Source organism: Lucilia sericata, unplaced genomic scaffold (assembly GCF_015586225.1).
Source record: "Lucilia sericata isolate MDLA Ls3-8-SP2 unplaced genomic scaffold, ASM1558622v1 Contig001177F_arrow, whole genome shotgun sequence".
In the NCBI taxonomy this organism is placed as follows: domain Eukaryota; kingdom Metazoa; phylum Arthropoda; class Insecta; order Diptera; family Calliphoridae; genus Lucilia; species Lucilia sericata.
In genome coordinates, this window is record NW_023995145.1 from 138,280 (window position 1) to 146,531 (window position 8,252).

General features: G+C 34.0%; 1 pseudogene; it reads right to left on the reverse strand.

Moving 5' to 3' along the window:
* Positions 1–3,292: 3,292 nt before the first annotated feature.
* Positions 3,293–7,728, reverse strand: LOC119610401 (annotated as a pseudogene).
* Between the last annotated feature and the right edge of the window lie 524 nt (positions 7,729–8,252).

Below are 8,252 nucleotides of genomic sequence, written 5' to 3' on the forward strand. Positions count from 1 at the left end.
ACTAGACTATACTAGACTAGACTATAGACTAGACTATAGACTAGACTATAGACTAGACTATAGACTAGACTATAGACTAGACTATAGACTAGACTATAGACTAGACTATAGACTAGACTATTGACTAGACTATAGACTAGACTATAGACTAGACTATAGACTAGACTATAGTCTAGACTATAGACTAGACTATAGTCTAGACTATAGACTAGACTATAGACTAGACTATAGACTAGACTATAGACTAGACTATAGACTAGACTATAGACTAGACTATAGACTAGACTATCTAGACTATAGACTAGACTATAGACTAGACTATAGACTAGACTAGACTATAGACTAGACTATAGACTAGACTATAGACTAGACTATAGACTAGACTATAGACTAGACTGCAAATCTAATCTCCCATCTATGCTATAGTCTTGTCTATAGAATAGTATATAGTGTAGACTGTAGTCTAGGCTGTCGCCTTGTCTATAGTCTAGGATATACTAGACTACAGCCTATACCACAGACTGGACTATAATCTTTCGAAAAACTCAATTTAAATCGCGGTCTGTAGTTTAACCGCTCTAATTTCAATTGCATACTTCTGAGTCAAGCATCACACACAGCAGCATTAAAATATGTATATACAATGCAACCAAACCAAACCAAGTCAAGTATGTATGTGTAATGAATGGAAACAACAACTTATTTCAATTTCTTATTTTGCACCAACTTTAGTGGTTGCATTTCGTCAAGTTTAGCAACGGTGTTGCTATACTTTACAACGTATAAATATAAATAACACCTTCTTACAAATGAGCTCTCCACTAACCAAAACGTTTAGCATGTGTTTGCATGAGAGGCAACATGATTACAGTGTTTATTAAATTAAGAAATTATAATAATACGGTCATTACAAATAATCAAAAAGCCACAAAAATATTTAACTATATAAAGCAAAACATATTAAAAGGAAACAAAAACAATAAAAAAACTATTTTTAAAACGAAATTGCAACACGAAAGAACAATCATGTTTTTGGTTTTTTTGTGGAAAAGAAGCATTTTTATGTCAAACTAAATGATTGATCCAAAGATCTTTAAAGATTGCAGCAAAAAAAAAACAAAGAAAATATGGTTGTAATGGCATGAAGTTGAAGGTAGAAAGGTATGAGTAGAAATGTGAGGTTTTGTTCACTTTTAAAATTTGCACTTGAAATGACAAATTTTGAAGGACCACCTCGAAACTGACACTCCTGAAAATATGTCATTTTGATGATATATGGCAAAGTTGGAGTTGTGTTTGGGTTAAGGTTTATCGTAGCAAATAAAATCTGTCAAAAATTAATATTTAACGATAGTTTTGAGACATCTGTCACAAACCAAAGTTCAATTTATAATAAAAACAACGACTTATTTATTGTTTTACATTTAAATCTAATTGCGGTAATATCAACTAAATGTAAACATTGCATGGCACGTTTATGCATGTTATTTAGAATCAATAGAAAAAAATACAAAACAAATTAAATCACAACTGTAATTAAAAGTAAAACGATAAAAAACAACTAAAAATAAAAGATCATGTAATAAATAAAACATCAAAAAAACAGAATAAAAATTAATTCCCTATAAACTATTTGAACCTATAGAGAAAAACACACAAATACCTACAATCCAACTCAAAGCGACTGTCAACTATTGAATATTCAGTAAACAACAAATGGACTGTGACAACGATAACGACTACAACGCCGACGACGACGACTCCGTAACGGCGACATAAATAATGCTTAAGCAGCATCAAAGCAATAATCAGCTAAAACAACAAATAAAGGTGCTAAACTTAAGTACAACGCAGCAGCATCAGTATCACTCAAGAATAATTGTAATTTGAAACTAGCAGCCATTACATTGCCGCCAAAAACCACACTAACTGACTTCCAAAAATACTACATAGTAGGACCACAACAAAAAATAACAAAAAGAAAAATGCTAACAGAATTTAATGATGGTTAAATAATACGGATAATTAACATTTTCACATGATTGAATTGAAAATTCATTACGTTTTAAAAAAATATTTAATCATTTTTCAAGTTTTCTCATAGCCGTCGTCAGACGAACTCATCGACATCATCATTAATGTCATGCTGAAGTAACCAAAAAAAAGAAGAAGCAAAACTCCTCAATATGGTAGAAACTCTTTAAGTCATGACTCATGATCAAAATGTATCCCCAATGAAACCTAATTAATTATTCACTCTATTTCCCATGGATCATTAGATTCGTAAGCCGAATGTGTTCAAAACCCAATGTTTGAAATAACCCAATTATACAGCAGATAATTATCCAACTCCCCATCAGCGAGTGAATAATTATTGGTTAAGTGATCATCACTCCATGTACATCATGAAATATCCTCACTGCAGAAAGAAAGCATTACATCTCACATCTTTAAATTAATAACATATAAGCATCTGCATTTACTGAACTAGAACTGAACTTAGAACTGAAACTAGAACTGAACTAGAACCTGAACTAGAACGAACTAGAACTGAACTAGAACCTGAACTAGGAAACTGAACTAGAACTAGAACTGAACTAGAAACTGAACTAGAAATGAACTAGAACTGAACTAGACTGAACTAGAACTGAATAGAACTGAACTAGAACTGAACTAGAAACTGAACCTAGAACTGAACTAGAACTGAACTACTAGAACTGAACTAGAACTGAACTAGAACTGAACTAGAACTGAACTAGAACTGAACTAGAACTGAACTAGAACTGAAATAGAACTGAACTAGAACTGAACTAGAACTGAACTAGAACTGAACTAGAACTGAACTAGAACTGAACTATAACTGAACTATAACTGAACTAGAACTGAACTAGAACTGAACTAGAACTAAACTAGAACTGAACTAGATTATAACAGATTTCAATCATAATTCAAATCGAATATTAGTATGAGAAACTCGATCCTAAAGCTTGGGCTCAAAAATATTATTCTGATACACCAAAGTTTCCCTTCCTTTCCCTATAAATTCTTTTATATATTTTGTGTCGTCATTTTTTAATTAGATACACGTAGGGGTACCAAAAATAGGTACAAATAAGAGCCATTAGGTTCAAAATATGCTAAGGTTTTTTCACATATGTACATACATATAACAATTACTGTTTTATCCCCTTATTCATAAAGATATAAATCGCTTATTTTAGGTTTATAACACACATTTTCCATACAAAATTTCTACAATAAACCATCAACAACCTTATTAGGCATTTATGAATATGGTGGTTAATGTTTAATTCAAAACGCAACAAAAACGTTAATACTTATCTGTTATTTGTATTGTTGTTCAAGTGTAAATAAAATATGAAACATACCTGCAATGAAAAAAAGGTAAATAATAATTATTAACAAATATTTATAATAAAAAAAAACTATTACTATTTGCAGTTCATAGGAGCTCAGTATATTTTAATCTATATTATTTTGTAAATAAAAACGCGGGGTAGTAATTTATGATCAAAAGAAATCAACCATCAGAGTGTATGATGAATTATGAATTACAATTGATAAGAAATATTTTAAATAATGCATTGAAAATAAAGTTAAATTGGAGCAAATAAATTGAATAAATCAATTAACAGTTATACATTAATTAATATAATCAATTAATCAACTAACAGTTATAAATTATTTAATGTAATCATTACTAGGTATGTAGTGCTAAAGAATTTCCATGTTATATATAGATTAGTTTATAGTCTGAACAATAGATCAGTCTATAGTCTGGAGTATAGATCAGTCTATAGTCTGGAGTCTAGGTCACTCTATAGTCTGGACTGTAGATCAGTCTATAGTCAATACTATAGATCAGTCTGGACTATAGATCAGTCTATAGCCTGGACCTATAGATCAGTCTATAGCCTGGACTATAGATCAGTCTATAGCCTGGGACTATAGACCAGTCTATAGCCTGGACTATAGATCAGTCTATAGTCTGGACTATAGATCAGTCTTTAGTCTGGACTATAGATCAGTCTTTAGTCTGGACTATAGATCAGTCTTTAGTCTGGACTCAAAAATACTCAGTCTATAGTCTGGACTATAGATCAGTCTATAGTCTGGACTATAGATCAGTATATAGTCTGGACTACAGCTCAGTCTATAGTCTGGACTATAGCTCAGTCTATAGTCTGGAATATAGCTCAGTCTATAGTCTGGACTACAGCTCAGTCTATAGTCTGGACTATAGCTTAGTCTATAGTCTGGGCTATAGCTCAGTCTATAGTCTGGACTATAGCTCAGTCTATAGTCTGGGCTATAGCTCAGTCTATAGTCTGGACTATAGCTCAGTCTATAGTCTGGGCTATAGCTCAGTCTATAGTCTGGACTATAGCTCAGTCTATAGTCTGGGCTATAGCTCAGTCTATAGTCTGGACTATAGCTCAGTCTATAGTCTGGACTATAGCTCAGTCTATAGTCTGGGCTATAGCTCAGTCTATAGTCTGGACTATAGCTCAGTCTATAGTCTGGACTATAGCTCAGTCTATAGTCTGGACTATAGCTCAGTCTATAGTCTGGACTATAGCTCAGTCTATAGTCTGGACTATAGCTCAGTCTATAGTCTGGACTATAGTCTATAGTCGGACTATAGCTCAGTCTATAGTCTGGACCTATAGCTCAGTCTATAGTCTGGACTATAGCTCAGTCTATAGTCTGGGCTATAGCCTCAGTCTTATAGTCTGGACTATAGCTCAGTCTATAGTCTGGGCTATAGCTCAGTCTATAGTCTGGACTATAGCTCAGTCTATAGTCTGGGCCATAGCTCAGTCTATAGTCTGGACTATAGCTGCAGTCTATAGTCTGCCTTAGCTCAGTCTATAGTCTGGCCTATAGCTCAGTCTATAGTCTGGGCTATAGCTCAGGTCTATAGTCTGGACTATAGATCAGTCCTATAGTCTGTTGGACTATAGCTCAGTCTATAGTCTGGACTATAGCTCAGTCTATAGTCTGGACTATAGCCATGTCTAATAGTCCTGGACTATAGTATAGTCTGGACTATAGCTCAGTCTATAGTCTGGACTATAGCTCAGTCTATAGTCTGGACTATAGCTCAGTCTATAGTCTGGACTATAGCTCAGTCTATAGTCTGGACTATAGCTCAGTCTATAGTCTGGACTATAGCTCAGTCTATAGTCTGGACTATAGCTCAGTCTATAGTCTGGACTATAGCTCAGTCTATAGTCTGGGCTATAGCTCAGTCTATAGTCTGGACTATAGCTCAGTCTATAGTCTGGACTATAGCTCAGCCTATAGTCTGGACTATAGCTCAGTCTATAGTATGGACTATAGCTCAGTCTATAGTCTGGGCTATAGCTCAGTCTATAGTCTGGACTATAGCTCAGTCTATAGTCTGGACTATAGCTCAGCCTATAGTCTGGACTATAGCTCAGTCTATAGTCTGGACTATAGCTCAGTCTATAGTCTGGACTATAGCTCAGTCTATAGTCTGGACTATAGCTCAGTCTATAGTCTGGACTATATCTCAGTCTATAGTCTAGACTATAGCTCAGTCTATAATCTGGACTATAGGTCAGTCTATAGTCTGGACTATAGGTCAGTCTATATGCTGGACTATAAATCACTCTATATGCTGGACTATAGATCACTCTATATGCTGGACTATAGATCACTCTATATGCTGGACTATAGATCACTCTTTAGTCTGCACTACAAAGCAGTCTTTAATCTGATCTATAGAACAGTCTATAGTCTGCACTATAGTCTGGACTATAGATCAGTGTATAGTCTGTAGTTTGGAATATAAGTCAGTCAATAGTCTATACTATAGATCAGTCTTTAGTATTGACTATAGATCAATCTATAGTTTGGACTATAAATCAGTCTATATTCTTGACTATAGATTAGTTTATAGTCTGAACTATAGTATAATCTGAACTTGACATGCTACTTTGAACTAAAGATCCACATCGGGTCGTAGATCATTATCAATAAAGGTTTATATTAGTTGGTCACATTACTTCAATTCTGTATTACAAAAAAAATCAATTATATTCATTTTAAAATGCTTAAATAAATTGAAAGCATGTAAATTGCTTTCACATTTGAAGCGAATAAAGCTAAAAGCACAGGAAAAGTACACCCAAAGAGGAAAGAAGGGAAAAAGCAACCAAAAAAAATATTATTTTTACCTCTTTAACATAATTACGTTTTTCGAAATCAATCATGCCGGGATTATGATCTTCAATGCTTAATTGATTTGCTGCTGTAGTTAAAGCAGCCGTTAATGCAGGAGTTATTGTTGTAGTTACTGTTAGGGTACTTGTCGCTGTTGAAGCAGAAGCAGCAGGTAATGCTGGAACTGCTGTTGTTGTCGATGACAAAGTGGATACGGCAGCATTTGATGATGTTGTTGAAGAATTTAAAGAATTATTTAAAAAGCTTTTAGTAGTTGCCACTAATGATGATGAAGTTGCCGTAGCATTTAATGTTAAATTTGATGATGTTGGCAATGGAGTTGAAGTTACTGTTGCATTTGAGCTGGAATTTAATGGTTTCAAAGTGGTCGTAGTTGTGATACTACTGTTCAGCGGAGGTAATCGATTTAACATTAAGGAATTTTACTTTCAAGAGATGTCACCGTTTTGTCATTTTCGGCTAAATATTTCAAAGTTTCATTTAATTGTTGTCGAATTTCCGAAGTGGCTGGCACTGATATGGATTCTATATTACCATCAATAATGGCGCCATCAAAAGGCGCCACTAACTGTTCAACAATTGTGGCTGCACCAGCCGCACTAACCCACATTTCTTTCCACTAATGTTTGATTACTATCAAAGGAAGACAAGGCTGACGATGACGATGATGCTGATGCTGAAGACAAGGAACGATTATTTGTTTGTAGCAATTGTTGTTGCTGTTCTCGATGTGCTGCCACAGCGGCGGCAGCAGCTGCTGCAGTAAAATTACGTATGCCAATTTCAATTATTATTTTATTATTGTTATTATTGTTGTTGCTGTTTGCCGCCGCACCAACTGCTGGTTGAGAAGCTGGTGGTGGCAAATGTTGCAGGGGCGGCGGCTGTGCTGATGGCTGTTGTGGTTGTTGTTGTTGAGTTTGAGACGTTTGCAGGAAACGTTGTAAATTTTTTGGATGATTAGCTGTTATATAATTTAAATCACTTCGTGACAAATGATGCTGTTGCAATGTCGAATACTGTTGCTCCACCAAAGCTGCTCTCGTTTGTGCTGCATTGACACTATTGGCCGCCGCTGAATCACTGGCAACTTTTTCGCGCAGCTTAACAATATTTGAAATATTAATACTGTTTGTTAATGTGATGCCGGTAATGAAGACTAAGACGATTGTGAGAATGACACCGAATATGACTAACGTTGGCATGCGAAAACATTTTTTTGTGCACATTGTTTGGCGCAACCGTATCCTCTCGTTTGTCGTCGTCGTTGTGGTGGTGTTTTTTGATTATGTGTGTGTTTGTATTATAGGAACAAATGAGAAGACGTTGTTGTTGTATTTATGGACGTTTTGGTGACGACGACGTTGTTTGATATGACGACAAATTGTTATGATCAAAAAACACTCACGCAAAAGCTTATTTTAGGTTTTTATTTTTTTTGTTAAGGCACAATATTTATTAACATAATTTGTTTTAATTTTTTTTTTTTTTTCTTTTTCTTGGTTAATTTTATTTGTATTTTTTTCTGCAAATTTTAAAAACAAAGGCTTAATTTTTGTTGTTATTTAAAATTTTATTTTTGTATAAATTTTTTCTGTTAAACTCTGTACCATGTATGTTTGAATTAAAATTGAATCTGTTTTTAGCATTTTCTTCATTTAACCCTTTATTATTGTTGTTTTTTTTCAACTCATTAATTCAGTTTACGTTTTTATCTCTCTATAATCCCGGTTTTAAATTGTTTAATGAACATTTTTTTTTGATGTAGGAGATTATAGTGAATCAATGAATCAAATTTTAGGCGGAAGTTTAAATTACGTGTGTACAGTGGAAAAGAATTGAATATTAAGTGACAAGTAAAATATTGACAGTTTTATTGATATAGGAGGGTTGTCCGAATGATTTTAATTCTCTCTAGATACTTTTATGTCAAACTTGGTAAGTTTAATTAAAAAGTGTTAAGTCTACTACGTCTAATCTGGATCAAAGTTCACTTCATTGTTGTTTTGGTCTTAATAGGA